The 16,486-nt window shown below is 40.6% G+C and overlaps 1 protein-coding gene across 1 annotated transcript in view; it reads right to left on the bottom strand.

Annotated features, from left to right (window-relative positions):
- The window catches only part of MYPN (myopalladin), a 72,480-nt gene extending 59,617 nt beyond the window's left edge, over positions 1–12,863 (bottom strand). The window contains exon 1 of the mRNA XM_048311919.1: positions 12,427–12,863. The gene's annotated coding sequence lies outside the window, so the exon portion shown is untranslated. The remainder of the gene's footprint in view (positions 1–12,426) is intronic.
- Positions 12,864–16,486: the final 3,623 nt, after the last annotated feature.

The raw sequence follows: 16,486 nt of genomic DNA, 5'->3' as shown, positions 1-16,486 counted from the left end.
ATGCAGAGGCTCTCAACTGTGCCATTGCCAGCTGTGAGCTTCATACATTCTAACCCTTCTATTCCATACAGTGCCACCCCTCTGCCTCTTCTGACCTGTTTCTCCCTCCTGAAGAGCCTGTAACCATCCAACAGGGCATTCCAGGCGCAAGACTCATCCCACCAGGTTTCACTCATACAATGATGTCAAACTCTGGGACTGGGCCAAAGCCTGGAACTCCTCTTGTTTGTTCCTGGTACTGTGTGCATTAGTGTAGAAACATTTCAGGTGTGGTACTTTGTAGCCAACACCTTGTGAAGCAGATTGAGGGATCCATTAGTGCTCATTTCCTCAAGTTTCGGCACAGCATCCCATCCCTCAGCACTGGCGAGCCTGGTTATGTCCCTTTCCCTCTTCCAAGCTGGTTTAAAGCTCTGCCAGTGAGCCCAGTAGCTCCTGTGCAAGGGCTCCTTTTCCACTCTGAGACTGGTGCATCCAGTCAGGTGTCAGAGTAGACCAGCTGTTGAGTAGATCTTCCCATGGTCAACAACCCCCAAAATTTTCCACTGACACCAACCTTGGAGCCATGCATTGGCCTGATGGATCTGCCTATTCCTATTTCATTCCCCACTTCCCATGGGCAGGCAGGTGCCATCCCTAGGAGAGCAGGGCCCATCACATGTAATGGTGATGTGGGAAGACAAAACTCCATTACTCTGAATTTCCCTGGAATGTCCTTCTTCTTCTCCCAGCTCTGTGTGCTGAGCATGGCCTCACATGTCTGGGATATCCCTTGGGTCACTTGGGGTCAGCTGTCCTGGCTGTGTCCCCTCCCAAATCCTTATGCCCCCCTGCCCCCAGCCCCTTGCTGGTGGGGTGGGCTGAAAGATAGAAAATGGCTTGTGTAAGCCTTGGCTCTGTGTAAGCTCTGCTCAGCAGTAATGAAAACATCTCTGTGTTACCAACACTGCTTCCAGCACAAATCCAAAACACAGCCCCATACCAGCTACTGTGGAAAAAAACTTAACTCTACCCCAGCAAAAACCAGCACAAATACCATTGTCAGAACAGCTTGTGAGCATGAGTTTGTGGTGATGATATTGAAAGGTTGTGTAGTGAAGTCAGCCCTTCTTTTGGGCACAGGTGAGGCATTTTATGGCTGATGTCTAATGTAACTTTATACCTGGACTAGAGATCTAAGATATTCTTTATAGTATCTGTAACAGTAGATGTGAGCCATAGAGTGCTGGCAGGAACTGCCTGTTGATACTGTACCCCATGCTGCTGTGGTTGGGACAGTGTCTGTAGATGTGTAGGCTACAAAGTCTGTAGCCTGAAAATAAAGTCTGATCTGTCTGGTAATAATTGTGAATCTATAGGGAGTTCTGCTGAGATGCAATTATTACCATGGAGTTTGCTGTTTGTGTGCTGTTTGTGCATGATATGCAAAATTATTCAAGCTGATAAAAAAAATTCAAATAATTTCCACTTTAAGACAGAGTTTAGGATGTTGGAATTGCAAAATCATTGAATAATCTGAGTGACAAATAAGCTAAGGGTTATGTAGAAAGGGCAGCATTGAGAAACCACAAAAAGTTATGAACCTTTACTGTGGCAGACAGAGTGACCATTGTAATAGCAGATGATACAAGGCCAAAACTTCCAGGAACCACAAAAAGTTGGAGCATACACAATGAATGTGCCAGGTCTTGCAGAGCTGGCATTTTGATAGAGCAACACCAGAAAATTTCATATTCACTAGTTTGTAAGTAACAGTATAAAGCCCATAAAAATACTGTGGTTCTTCTGTCTAGTTACAGAAAACATTGAAATCAGGCTTTGCCTGCTGAGCACTAAAAAAAGCACTTCAAAGTATCATGACCTCCAGCTTTATGTCCTTTTGTCTTTGCTGGTTGGCAGAAGAATGAGGCATAGTGTCCTGGAATAAATTACATAAGCACTATTTCTCTCCCGAGCTTGGCTGTCAAAGCCCAAACTACCTTCACAAGCTCAAACAAGGCTCACAAGAAGGGAGTTTAAAATGGAACTTTGTACATGGCTGGTTGGCTGTTATTCCTCAGTAGGATTATCCGGTTGTATTTGTAAACCTACAGATTTATCATTAATGGAAAATTCTTGATTTTCTAGATACTAGGATGAAATTAATACTATTTTATTAATGGCATGTGCTGAACCATTAAATGAGAAATGAGACATGCCATTTCTTTGAAAGCTTCCTTAAGGCTCTTTGCAGTCAAGTTGCAGTGATTTTGCAGATCTCTCCAGAGCCCTGTGGAGCAAATGTTTACTACCCACTCTTGGTTTGCATCCTACCAACCACTGATCTTGCTCTTCCCAAGGCTGATCTGATTTCTTTTTAATGGGTAGTATGTAATAGTGCATTAGCCAAGTTTGTTCTAATGGGCTGAAGGAGTACCAGCAGAAGAGAGGCTTAGACTGTGACCATTCTGCTGGTAAAATATGAATGCTGACTCATAAAGTACCCACTTTGCCTTTTGTTAGACTAGGTTGTTCAAAGGGCAGTGGATTGCTCCGTACCTGTGCAGCTTTGGGCAAGAGCAGTGATGTCTTTTTTTGAAGCATCAGTGACTGTTGCTGCTTTAATAACTACAATGAAAGGCCTGGTAATTTGAACAGCAGTGGCAAGCACTCTTTCTCTTTTATAGACTTTAATGAATGATAATAATATCTTAAGGCCATTATTCCTTTGGTAAGAAAAGTGTTAACAGCAAATTTCTGGATGTTCCTGGAAAAGCTATTTCAATAATGATTTACAAACCTTGTGTAAGATGAGTTGGGTATTTTCTATTCATATCACTATGCAGCACATCTCTTATCATGAGTCTGCCAGGTATTGTGTAATTCTAATTTGGATTCTAATTTTAGAAGTGGAGACATATTAGAAGGATGATAGAAATTGTACCTCTTTTCTATAAAAAGTACAAATAATAATGTTAAAACATTCCTTGAGTGCCTATTTCTTTTGCACCCAGCCCAAAACAGGCTTTATCATTGCACAGGGTAGCTTCAATCCTCAACTCATCTGAGGATTGCCCAAGTGTTACTAGAGAATTTTTCAGTCTCATGCATTATTTAGATGAAATGTACTTGTGATTTAGGGGGCCTGATGCTGTTTCCAATGAAATCAGAGTTTGTTCTGTCACTATCATCAATAGGAGAGGAGTCAGACTTTTCCAGAAAGTTATAACCACAGTAATGAAAACAGTCTTCCAGTCATCCACACGAGCCACAATCTCTTGTACCCCAATGTTCCATCTTTTTGCTTTTCAAAATTATTCAATACGTTAAAATGTACCAGTAGTTTGCTTTGTTGCAGTAGACAAGGTACTGCTGAAAAATGTTATAGGTAATCCCCAGAACATGAAGTAATTGATGTTATGGGTGGCAATTGTAAAAGTGGATTTGTAAAATCCCTTTTTTGTAAAAAACTTTTACTCAGTTATGAAAGCATCACATTCTTTAAGGCAGGTTCCCTGTCTAAAAAACATGGAGGACACTGTGTCTTTATTTTAAATTACAACATTTTTTTGTCCATTATTAGCCATTGTACAATATTATCTTATATAATATCAGCCTTTCAAAAATGCCTGTGACTAAAGAGTTAGCAAGAAGTGTTCACAGGCATTTCACTGTTTCCTGTACAGTTAATATTTCATTAGCTTCCTCCTACATTCTTCCTTTTCTAAGGGAAATTACTTTTTTTTTTTAATGTTGGGATATCTAACCAACATTTTACAAGCTGCTAGCATTGAGATTTTAAAGTGGATAGTTTCCCCTTATGGTTCAAATAGAACATGCATGAGCTCTCCCTGGAAAGGCTCGTGTGGCTGAGTAGGATCTCCTGGAAGTTACCATGCAGAGTTTGGCTCACACCAGTCTTCCTCCTGTGGTCAGCACCCTCAGACCTCAATGGTTTGTAGAGCACACGGCAAATACCAACACACAGAGACTGGCAGTTGCCCAAAGAAGCAAAAGCTGATGCAACCTCTTATATCAGATCGGCTTTAAAAATCAGTTAGAAATTGTGATAAAACTAATGGGGACTCCTATCTATACTACCCAGTGTCTTGGAGACTATGTCTGGTAATTGACAGAAACATAGGATCAGAAATCAATGATGAAAATTAATAACCCAGAAGCTGGGTTTGATTGCTGGGTGTGTGCTCTTCCATTCATGACTTTCTTTGGGCAAGTGAAGCAGGAGGAAGCTTGATTTGACACTGATGCCGAAGAAGCAGATTGATTGAAAAGTGTGAGATCTACAGTCAGGGCTATTGCTCCCAGCATCACCAGGGACTATGGGATCCATTTTTACACTACAGGATTTCACTGTCCCAATTGCAAGGCATGATTAGACCAAAACAGACCATAAAAGGGGATCTGATAATGCCAGTTCTAGTGTCTTCACCTAATTTGGGACACTTTGTGATATGTGAGGTTTGCCTTCTACTATGACCCCTCTCCTTCCCTGTCTGCTTTTACTTCCTCACTTTATTTCTTTCTTTCATGTCTTTCCTTCTCTCGTTTTTGATAAGAACCTGGCATAGCAGACAAGGCTAATTTTGCTGTGTTGTTTCAGGTCTCCAACTGAGACAGCCCCAGCCTGGGGCCCGCTGCCTCAGCCTGATGCTGGTACAGGTGTGCAACATCTCGCTGGAGCTGACACACCAATGAACTTGTTTTCCTGGGATTTCATGTAAGAGAGGGCACTAAGCCAAACACTGTTTGTACTTTTGCTTTTCCTTTATGGGTTTTGCTCTCCTCTCTCTCATGGCTTATCTAAATTGTTCTTCAGATAAAGCAGGATTAGATCCTAGAAGCTACAGAACCATCACTTTCAATTTGTTTTCCCTTTCTTCAGAACACTGATCTCCAAAACGTATAATAAAGGATATTCATAGCCATAATTAATACCAACTGAACATGTTGTCAGAGTGGCTGGTACAAAGAGTGGAGGAATCTGCCTACCTAAAACTAAAGGAAAAAGAAATACAGGAATATTGCTACAGTGAAAGCCATATTATGTACTTTATACTTTGATTATTTGAACTTCTTGTGTTACTTGTAGAAAAGTTTAATTTTTTTCTCCTGGTAGCTATTTCTATGGTTGATATTAAGTTGATATTAAGTAGATCTGACATCTACAGTGCCTGTCTTTGTTAACGGCTTGCTGTTGTCCAGAGACAGGAACATGAATGCTTTTGACTTGGGGTTGAGATTAACACAACAACATGTTGTGAATTGTATTTTTAAAAGTGGATTAAGAGTCAGTCCAGGGAGGCGTATTTTGTAACCACAGTCTCTATTTCCAATTACACATTTGTCAAACAGAGATTTACAGTTCACTCCTTATTCTTATCACTTAAATGGCTTCATACATCTAGAACAGAGAGCAGAATTTAACCCAGGCTACTTGCAAAGAAATTCCCAAACCCTGAAAAATCAGGGAGATTTCACTGAGAGTCTATTTGCAAGTGGTTTTAACATAAAAGAACAAAACAAAGTGAGGCTATTATTTGTGGAAACCTGATTAATGTGAGTTGCATGGTAATGAGGAAAATAAACTCAAAGATTCCTGACTTCTGTGGGAGCTAAAAACATATGTACCCTATATATAAAATATAGGTCTCTTCAGTAGCTTTTTTCTGCTTAGGGGTAGTATCTTTCCAGTGTTGTTTGGTCTGTATTAGAGGCCCTGAGGCCTACAGCAAATTAACCCTAAAGGGCTGGGCAGGTGGCAGGAGGCTGAGGCAGCTCAGGGTGGTGGCAGTGTAGATCAGGACCCTTCAGATTTTAGAGAACCCAAACCCAGAATGAATGACTGGTGTTTTGAGCATCAGAGGCTTTTGAACCTGTTCTAGACAACCAAAACTGTACAAAATACCTGCTCGAGTCAGATGTTTAATAGGATAAAACATTCAATAATGCAGTTGCCAAAATTGTACTTCACAAGATACACCCCTAATTAGAATGTCTTAAATTGTTGGTAGATGAAAATAAGGAGAGGGCATTCATTTATAGTCTGCATTTAAAAAATAATTTCTTGAGACCTCTTGCTTTCCAGGCACATTCAGATAAGAGTGTTAGTGTTTATCAGTAGTGGCATGACAATCAGCCCATCTCTGAACCTGGCGGTCATGGGATCACCTCAGCTAGGTAGACCTCAGATAAATAGTCTGGAGAACAGCAACATGATTGTTCAGAGAGGTGACTAGAAGAACTGGCTAGAGGTAAGAGCTTGGTTAGGTAGATTCCATAGAAATGCATGGCTTAGGTAGCAGGAGAGCATGGTCTGAGAACAGTTTGCTAAAATATGACAAAAGCAAACAAACTCCATGGAATGGAGAGCCTGTGTATAGTGGATTGCAGTGGTGCAACAGTATGAGCTGAGGGAAGGGGACAGAGCTGGGCAAGACAGGTTATATCCACACCTCCAGGGAACCTCTCATCTCGACACATGGGGGCAGCAGAAAAGCGTGCCAGTCTTTGTGCCAACAAATAAAAGGCAGGAATGGCTCCTCGTGTGCGGGAATGGCGTTGCCAGGTTGTACCCAGAAGAGTGCCGCTGAGTGCTCTGTGCACAGCGGCCTGCCTGGCTCTGACTGCACTGACAAGGGGAAAAGACTCCTTGGCAGGAGTCCTAGGGCTTTGAAAATTTTCCTCCTTTGAATTAAAATAGGGTCATTTTGATATGAAAACATAGCTAGGATATCATCCCCAAACTCTGACTCCCATTAGGTGGCTGGAGTTCCTGTTTTCCCAGCACTTTAGTGTGTCACCTCACTGGGCACACTTGAGATCGGTTTACCGGCCCCTCCCGGTGATTCTGGTACTCTTTCCCTTACGATGCCTCATCTCTCTGGAACGCCTTCCCTCAGGCCACTGAGTCACCTTTCCACTTTAAATGTTGCATTGTAACACTAAACTGACTTGCATTATAACATAAATTGTAAAAAGGTATATGACACGATGCACTGCGAAATTTTATCTATAGGTACTGATGAAGCTTCAGAACACTAGGGGGTTTTAAGGATACAGCACTACTGGCAGATTTAATAGATTTAATTTTTAAAAAAGGTCTTTCATGTCAAAACACAAGCAAACTTTCAGAAGCAACAGAGATGAGAATTAAAGGAAATTGTTAGTACCAGCTTATGAAACACCATCAGTACCAGAACCATTCTGTTTAGCTGAAGAACAAATAGCATTCAGGTAATGTAAGCTCACTTACATGATCATGACCCAGAAAATTCCCTCAGAGCAACAACAGTGGGAAGCACTGGCCATTCTGACTAGACAAGCAGATGGTTAGCTATGCCAAAGGTGACTTTTTCACACGTATGTAAGACAGACAAAGAGTGAGGGTAAAACAGAGAAAGGAGGATATGACTTTTCTTTTAGGAACTTAAATAGGACCTCTAATTTATTTCAAATAAATCACCTTGTAATCAGAAATATCAATGAATACTTTCCCGGGCCAGCGGTTCTGCTTTTTCAGTTGTCAGTCTCCAGAACTATCTGATTTTGTACCAGTCAAAACATTATTTACTCAGTGGAAGGAGTCAAAAGATCTCTCACAGAATTTAAAATACATTGTGATCTGATAAACCATGCATATTACATGCCAAGTTTAGATCAACTGATACATCAGTGACATATATTAATGCCTTGTGCTATGCCACCAGTTATAAAAAGGAATTCTCTTTCTGGCTAGGGTGCCTTTGAAAATCCTTTTTTAAATGTCTCACTTTTTTTTGCTTTAGAAAAGGAAGAATATTGGAAGACTTCAAACTGTGATACTTAGAAAGAAAATGCAAATATGGTAAGTGTTTTTCATGTAATCTGATTAGCAGAGGCCTTTTAAAGCACAACAAAACCTTTTTGGCACGCTTTATTGTTGATGTGGGGCTGTGGAAATTCAACATTTGAACTAAATTTTAGATGTAATACTCTTAATGTTAAGTGAGGACAACATGGTAAATCAAAACATCTATTTTGTGAAGAAATATTTACTAGTTTGGAAAGTCAAAGACAGGATATGAAGAACAAGACTATGTTTTCATTAAATAGTTAAAAATATATGGTTTAAATTTTATTAATTTTTTGTTGAAAATTTAAGGACTTGCCTGTGGAGATCCACTTGTGTATTCCCATTTGAGGTGTTTACATACCTTCACATTGGCCAAGAGTTTGATGTTAGAATGGCTAGAGGCAGTCACCTAAATCTTAACTCACCATTTTTTGAAAATGACAATACACATTTTGAAAGCACATAGTTCAGAAAGTCTCAACCTCAATGTTTATAACCTGTGGGTATGAAAACTATTCCTGCTGTGTGGAGTGGATTTATCGTGCATTTTGCTGCTGAACAGGATTGAAAGGTGTTACAGAGAAGTGTAAGTGGGGGCTGGAGCTGGAAGGGGAGCCAGAAGTGCTGCTCTCGTGCAGTGCTGGATAGAGTTCACGTGAAATGCAAGGAATAGAAACGTGGGGTTTCATACTTGACATACTCAGTTGTGGGGTTTTGAGCTGTGATATAAACCCATCAAGACTCAGCTAGTTTAAATTGGCCATTGGCTTCCACTGAGCAATAATTGACCTATCTCAGGGTTTGACTCAGAGGAAAGGGAAGCAGGGAAAATGATGGCTTTGAGTGGCTGGGGAGCATGAAGAGGAAGAACTCAGTGGGAAGAACTTCCCGAGTTTTCCCAGCTGTAGTCAATATAATAATAAAGTTGAAAATCCAAGAACCAATGGATAATTTGACTCCCAAGAATGAGCACTCTAAGAACAGTCTCTTGCAGATACAATGACTTTCTGTGCGCTCCCACAGGCTCCTTTCAATTGTGCTACTGGAAGTATTAAGGAGGAATAACAGGATTGTTTCCTGGGTTTGGAAGACTCAGGAAAGAAACTCTTTATATACTGCATGCTTCCTAATCCTGAAATACTTAGTGTCTATTTCTGTGGCACAAGAGAAAACCTTTGGATCTTTTGGAGAGATGTGAAGATCTCTCTGGCCTAGATCCCGAGATGCAGGATTTGATGGAGCCACAGTTTTACATCAGAAAATAGTTGATGAGGAATATATTACTAGCTTGTAGTTTTATTCTCTTTATGTTGATCAGTATATGTCCAAAGGAAGTATGGTGGAGTCAAGCATGCTATTTGAATTTTTAATGTCTCAAAAATTAATGTACAAAAATTATAAGTTTCTTGAAATATGGCTATAAACATAAATTTATTTGATAAGTCTTGAGCTTTTAAATTTCACTTCAAAATATATATACTTAAATTATATTTTTAAATCCATTTAATTCTACTTATCAAATGGTATTTCTTTTAACTTGCTGTGGGCTTTTTAGAAAACATCAGAAAATCATTATAATAACAGTATCTGTTTTGTTGTTACTTGGGCAAATAGTTCTATATCCAGTCAAAATTAGCTGTAAAACTAATGGTGTGGGAAGTTTCAAAATGAAGATTTTAAAACTGTATGTGTTGCTATTAACTATCCTAAACTAAAACTTTGCCAAAAGATAACATTGTTCCTAAATTTGACTTGAAAATGTGCAGACACTTTAATCCCAAATACTGAATTCTTAAGGGGTCATTGCTGATACAATGCACTGGAAATTACAACTGTTTGTAATGGCTATAAATGGAACATTTCTGAGTTCTTGCCTATTAGAATTCTGCAGGAAAGTGAGTAGGGATTATTATAGTTATGAACAGACTATTTTGATACTTATGGTTATTATAAACACAGAAGACAACACAAACAGGTTTATTATGGTGATGAGCTATTTAGAGGCTCAAACTTGAAGAAGAGGTCAGGGAAAATTATAAAGATAACATAATTTGCCTCTCAGAAAAGTGATTTTTAATCCTAATGCTGCTTACTACAAAGCAACTTGTTCATGAGACAAATAAGCATTCCTTTCCTTCATTAAAAAAAAAAATTATACTCAAAGGAATTTAATTGGTAATATTGATACCGTCCGTTAAAGAGCCAGTTTGCCTGGCTGAGTTTGCTACAAGCTATAAGCACCTAATAGTGTTTGTATTGAATTGTTTGTATTTGCAGAAGTTATATCACATTTGGGCACAATATTTTTTGACAAGTCTACTGGCTAAAATATTGTGTGTAACTGTTTTCTGCTGAAATTGGTGTTCCAAGCTGACTCTCCTGTAATCTGTCTGGCTTTGGATGTCTCCATTGGGTCATGCAGTGAACAGAAGCTGCTGTGTCAGTTGGATACTCTTGAAATGTCTTTTCCTGAGACAGTCTCAGGAACAATCTCACTTAAATCTTCGGGGTCCCAAGCTCTAGGACTACTCTGAAATTCTATGTGAAATTCTCTGAAGGTCTGTGTATGTTTAGGAGTAATTTTGCTACTCTAGAACCTTGCCCAGAAGCTGAAAATAACTCTGTATTATTCTTCTAGGAAAGCAAATATGTATGTGTAAAGTGGGGAGTATCCAGTACTCCTGAAATTATCATTTCTAACTGGGACCAGTGATCGTATTTAGTGGTGTCCTAGTGACTTGCTGACATTAACGACAAGAAAGCCTTCATCAGGCAGACATAGGTGATGAATCACTGCTACCTCCTTCCTATCCAAGAAAAAAACACAGCTAAATGCAATGGAGGCTTGGCACAAGTGGCTGCTCTACTGTTTCTGCTTCCAAAAGATATACAGTTGCTTTGGCTTCCCCTTTCAAGCTTGAACTTTTAAATGGAAGCAGTTTGTTCTACACTGGTAGACCAAATAAACAAAGAAACATTATCCCAAAAACACTGACCCGAAGTCTTCTGCAGTGAAATAGGAGCATCCAAATCACTCATACTAAAAAGTCAACAACAAAATTGGCAGCACTTTGCACCACTCCAGTGTCAGTAAACAGAAACAAAACATTACAAATCTGTGGCAATTTTTCTTTCCTAAATAAATACTGACTCAGGAGACCTCTGGGAACATAAGGAGTTACTGGGTTTCTCTATATAGGAATCGTGTTGATAGCAGCAGTGATTCTATTTTTCATACAGTTATGAAGATTTGATTGCTCAGCTCATACAGGTCACTTACCTTCTGTCTCCAAATTTTTTTTTTTTTTAATTTTTCTAGTGCCAAGGTTGAGACTTACAGGAAATTAAGAGTTACAGCCCTTTAAGGACTCCAAGCTCTGACTGCTCACATACAAATTCTGTGCAAGAGAAATTTAATTTTCCATCTGTCCAAGACTCTTTGACCACTGTAAATATTTAATCCCCTTTATGAACACAGATGTCCTGTACTGTAGTTGATACAAATGTCATAGATTCACTCCCACTTTGACACCACACTTCAGTCCATGCTCTACCAAATATCTGTTGGTTGCTAACAGCACAGAAGAGATCTTATAGAATCATGCCTCTCTGGGCTTCAGTAATACATGTGAAATCATGAATGTTGTCCCAAATTAAATCAGAAGAGCTGCAGAATACTGTCCAATCATCTTTACTGAACAAAAATATCTGTGTTGTAAAATAGTCCCATATTTCTGAGTGATAACTAATAGCAGAAACAGCTCTATGTAGTTTGAATGTACCAGTCATGGTTTATGCCTCAGTGTTACTTTCTTCCCAGCTATTCTTCTCAGAGTGCTACCCCAGGAACAGAGAAAACAGCATGTACTGACAATTGTTTAGGCACAGGGCCACAGGCTGTCACACCCAGCTGATGGCGGGGTCCTCTGCTTCCTAGAGAGGTGTGCTGTGCCTCCTTCCCTCCTAGCAATGAGTGCTCACATCCCTTTCATGGCATGCCTCTTGTGCCCTCTGATATTCAAATGTTTCCTCACAGTTTCTCTTTTCTCCTCATCTGCAAGCGTTACTCTGGTCTAGGGTCTTTTCCTTCACTATTTCTGTTCTGATACGTAAACACATCCATGCCTGTCTTCCTACTGCCTGGAAGTTGGATTTGGTTTTTTGCTCTCAAATCTTACTCCTTGTAAAGCCAAGGACTTTATCACCCAATAAGTGGGGTAGAGATAGAACTGAGTATCAGGAAAAAATCAGTCTGGCTTAATAGAAAGGGACTTTATCATGTTGTTTCTGATTTTCATATCAGCCCATTTTTTTCTTCCATTCCCAGTTCTATTCCAGTAACAACAAACCTAGTTCTGTGAATTAAATGCCAGCTCCCACCACACCCCTAAGAAAAGAGACCATCCATGTAATTTTCACAGTTAGTTTTCCCTTCTGCTGAATCCCAAGCCCCCTGAGAGAACAGGTCCCTCCTGTCCACCTCTGTTTACACGAGCACCTTTCTTTCTTCACAATCAGGTCACCCTGTGCTTGGGATAAGAAATTACACTAAACAATCCAACATGGAAATTTGCAAAGAAGCCAAGAGTGCTCACCATGAAGTGTTGTGACCAGGCTGTGTGTGAGCCTCAGTTCTGGTCCTCTCCTGTGCCTCTTTGTTCTCCTGAGTGCAGGCTGCTACCTTTCTGCCTGCTCTTTACGAAATAGTAAGAAGGCTAATTTTAGGGTGCTTCATCATGCTGCCATGCAAAGACACAGTGTCATGTCAGAATCAGCAGCATGTGGCACCCCTTGGAGCTATTTTATAAGCTGAGGTTCAGTGTGTTACCAAATTGGTCTCTGCAGGGCACAACCTGCTCAATTATTGATATTGTATTCCTGTAGGATCACATCTTAAAAATCAAAGGTCAGTTTTGGCCTGACCAAAAGCCCAGTTTAATGACATGAGAACTGGTGTCTCAGCATCCAGCTCTTAAACCAAAAAACCCAAAAGATTACATGGGAATTTCCTGGTGCTCAGTTAGCACCTGGCCTGCTGATCTATTTATAACAGAAAAATTCATGTAATAGTGTGAAACATCCCTTCAATAGGAAGAAAATGTGCCACATGTGGGAAGGGGCTGCACTCCCAACCCTCTGTGTAGGATGCTCAAAAATGTTCAGCATCTTCAGCCCCAACCTGCAAGTTGCCTGGGCACTTGTGTGGCTTCTGCCATAATGCCAGGGCACAGGGGAGTCACTCAGTGCCAGCTTGTGTGGGCTTGGGGACACTGGATCCACGCAAGGGTTTGTGAGTGCAAGAGCTTCATCCCTAACACAAAGGTCAGCTTGTTTGCTTCATTATAGACTCCGTGTCCAGGGTTCATCCTTGTCCTTCACTGCTTTTTCATTTTTTTTGCATTCATCATCCTATGAATAGCATTCCTTTGGCTATTTCAGCTATAGTTTGTTGCCTGAGAGGATGAGGGGAGTGGGAGGTTGCAGGTTTTTGGTTTTGCTTATCTTAATTTGAAGGTATGTCTCCCCAGTTTTCCCTTACCCAGCCCCCTTTATCAGATGCCTCGAGTTAACCACAGAACTTGCAATGTTATCAGTTTAGTATTTCTATAGTGATTTATGTTCACAATCAGGTCAAAAACTGTTCAAGTTGTTTCAGCATGTTGCCATCAGTTAATAAATAATTGGTTGTAATAATTGGTAAGCACACTTGCATTTGAGCTAACCAGAATTGTTTGTGAGCAGGGTGGGCAGGCAGAGAACTACAACATGCTCAGCTATAAAGTGGCAGAGCATATAAAACACATACTCTGTGTATGTGTGAGTTGTCTACATGGATACTGTGAAGAATCTAAGGATGAATTGTAAAACAGAAACGGCATAAAAGGGTCTGACCATCCCTTGTTTGTAAGGCTATTTGCATTCTAAAGCCTTTTCTTTGTCTTAATCAAGAATATTCTACACAAAGGCTTCACACAAAGGTTGGCAATTTCTCACAGCAAAATGCTGACATCTCTAATTTCATGTTATCAGCTGTTCTGGACACCCATTTCTATTTTCTATAGTCTGTGACACATCAAAGTATAAAGCAAAGGGGTTTGAAATGTAGAATTAAAGTTTATAAAGTATGTCCTGGCTGTTGCCAGAAGAAAATGGAGGCAGAGAGCAGAGTCCATCTCTGTTATTAACTATACAGAAAGTTTTGTGCCATAACACTGTAGCCTTCAAAAACATGTATATTAACTGAAAGATGTTTTCTAGTAATTAAGCATAAAGTACATATTAGTTAACCCTATATATGATTATTTCCCCATTTTTGTATTATCTCAGTGGGGGATTAACTGGGGTACAATTTAAAAACCACAATTATGCTGACAGCTATCACCAGGCAGTAGCCAAGCATTGCTATTTTAATAATGGCAGGGGAACTGAAAATAGTTTCCTTCTTGTTGTGACCATCAGTAAGAAGACTGTGCAATGGTAATAGGAAACCCTCAGTGCTAAGGCATTTACAAGGAAATAAATTCCACCCCCGAAGTTAAGCAGATTTACATTTCTTGTTTTCACTGGATTTTGTATCTCTGAGGGTTTTTTGCAAGTGCTAGAATGGACATTGGGAACTTTGGGGTGCAAGCAACCCCCAGTTCTCTTGAGCACTGCAGCTCCAGAACCCCACTGTGGCAGGTTTAGTGGCAGTGGGTGCAGCATGGGTTGTGCCGAGTGGCGCGGAGCCCAAGCAGTGCTGTGGCACCAGAGCATGTACTCCCTTTCCCCCACTGCCTGTGGGTCTTTAGCCCCAGGAAGGGGGGATCCCCTTAGGTACTAAGACAGGTACAATATGGTTGCTCTGGCAGAGAAAAGAAAATTTGCTAAGATAGGTGATAAGTAGAATAAAAATATGGCTTACACTTTCTTTGAAGACACATTTGAATTATTCAATTTACAGTATTACAATTTAGGATTAGAATAATTCTTTTAAATAAAATAGCTGCGTCTGTTATGGAGGGAAGTTGAGATTTGGGCAGCACTGTATGTTGTTTCATCTTTATATATTTTTTATTTCATGTGTTAAGGCAGTTATACCAAGTGACTTTTCCTTGTATAAAATTGCAGTGGGCATATAATATTCTCTTCAAGTACATGGGCATATCCCCACATGCTGGTCAGAGGACACATTGCACAATGAATGCCAATATTTAAAATCCACTTCACAGTGTAGTTATTCAGTTACTACTCCTTTGAGCTCACAAATAAAAGGAAAAGAAAGTTTAGAAGATAACTGAAATGTTTTCCTCCATTTGCTCTGTGCCACAGCTCCTGCTAACCTTCCAGTCTTAGATGCAGAATGGCAAAAGGCAAATCACTCACATTTCTCCTTTAAATAGCAAAACTGGGTATTTGCTACCCTGAAAAGTGCTGCATCATTTAGCTTGTGTCAGCTACGCAGCAATCTCATTTTCTCTAGGTATGAATTTAGTATTTCTGGTTTGAATCTTTACTGATAAATCTACAACCACAAATCCTGAGAAGCCCTGTAGGATTGTACCTATTTACATATACAAAGGAGTGTTTAATGGCTGGACCAAGACATCCCATCTGTTGGGATGTTGTTAAATGATTTCCATTTAACAAAGGGCAAAAGGACACCAAACACAGAACTTTCCTTACCCACAGTTTGCAAAATCACTTGCTGTGAAGTATGCCTGGTCCTGGCCTTTTTTCACTTCCTGACCTACATAAAGGTGGATCCTACTATAAAGAGGCTGCTAAATAAGGAAATCTCATTTGGATTCCCAACCGGATCCAATTACATAAATTCCAGTGGATTTTCCTCCCAGTACCAAGCGAAATACCGGGGGGAAAAAAAAAAAAAAGTTAAAAAATGCGTCTGGCATGTAAACTTTTCTTTTAGTGGTTCCACTAGAGACACGTGTTCAGTGAAAAAAAAGCGTTTTACCATGCCCACCTTGGGTATGCTCTGACACGGAGAAAAGCTTGTAGCCAGACTAGAGGATTCAGAAAACTGCATTCCTTTGTGCGGGAGGGACAGAGCAAAGCCCCAGAGCCACGCCGTTCCCTGGAGCAGGAAGGCCATGGAGGGCTGGAGTTCACACCGCTGCCTCCCGCTGCAGCAGCACCAGCGATCACCCGCGGGGAACGACTCCGTGCTCTCACAAGTTAATGACGCGTAATTGGAGTATGAAGAACAGTTTGTTCCTGCTTCTCCCTGGCGGATCCAGTTCCTTCCCACTCACTGATCTCATTCTTTTCGTGCCCTCAGAGATCAAGCAGAGGCTTCTGCAGATCTCCGTAGATCTGGGTAAGGAACAGCAACACGCGCCCAAGTGTCTGAAGAACTCTGCAAGGCAGGCGAAACACGCCATAAGAAGACCTCTTCTCAGGGAGCTATTTGCCCCAGGACACACGTTTTTTTATTCTCAGTTTAAAAACCGTGATGTAACACAACGACGGCTCTGTATTTTGCGCTCACATGTGTTCCCATGCCAAGAACGCGTACAGCTGCAGTCACCACCGGAGGGAACACCCGAGCTCCGTGCCCAACCCTGCGCTTCCCCGAGCACACCACGAGTACGAAAACATCACTCCGGCGCTCCTCACTTCTTGGGCCTCTCCTACGACTCATTTTTGCTATCAACT

The sequence above is a fragment of the Corvus hawaiiensis genome, chromosome 8 (assembly GCF_020740725.1).
Source record: "Corvus hawaiiensis isolate bCorHaw1 chromosome 8, bCorHaw1.pri.cur, whole genome shotgun sequence".
Classification (NCBI taxonomy): Eukaryota; Metazoa; Chordata; class Aves; order Passeriformes; family Corvidae; genus Corvus; species Corvus hawaiiensis.
This window is presented reverse-complemented; position numbering and strand designations above follow the sequence as displayed.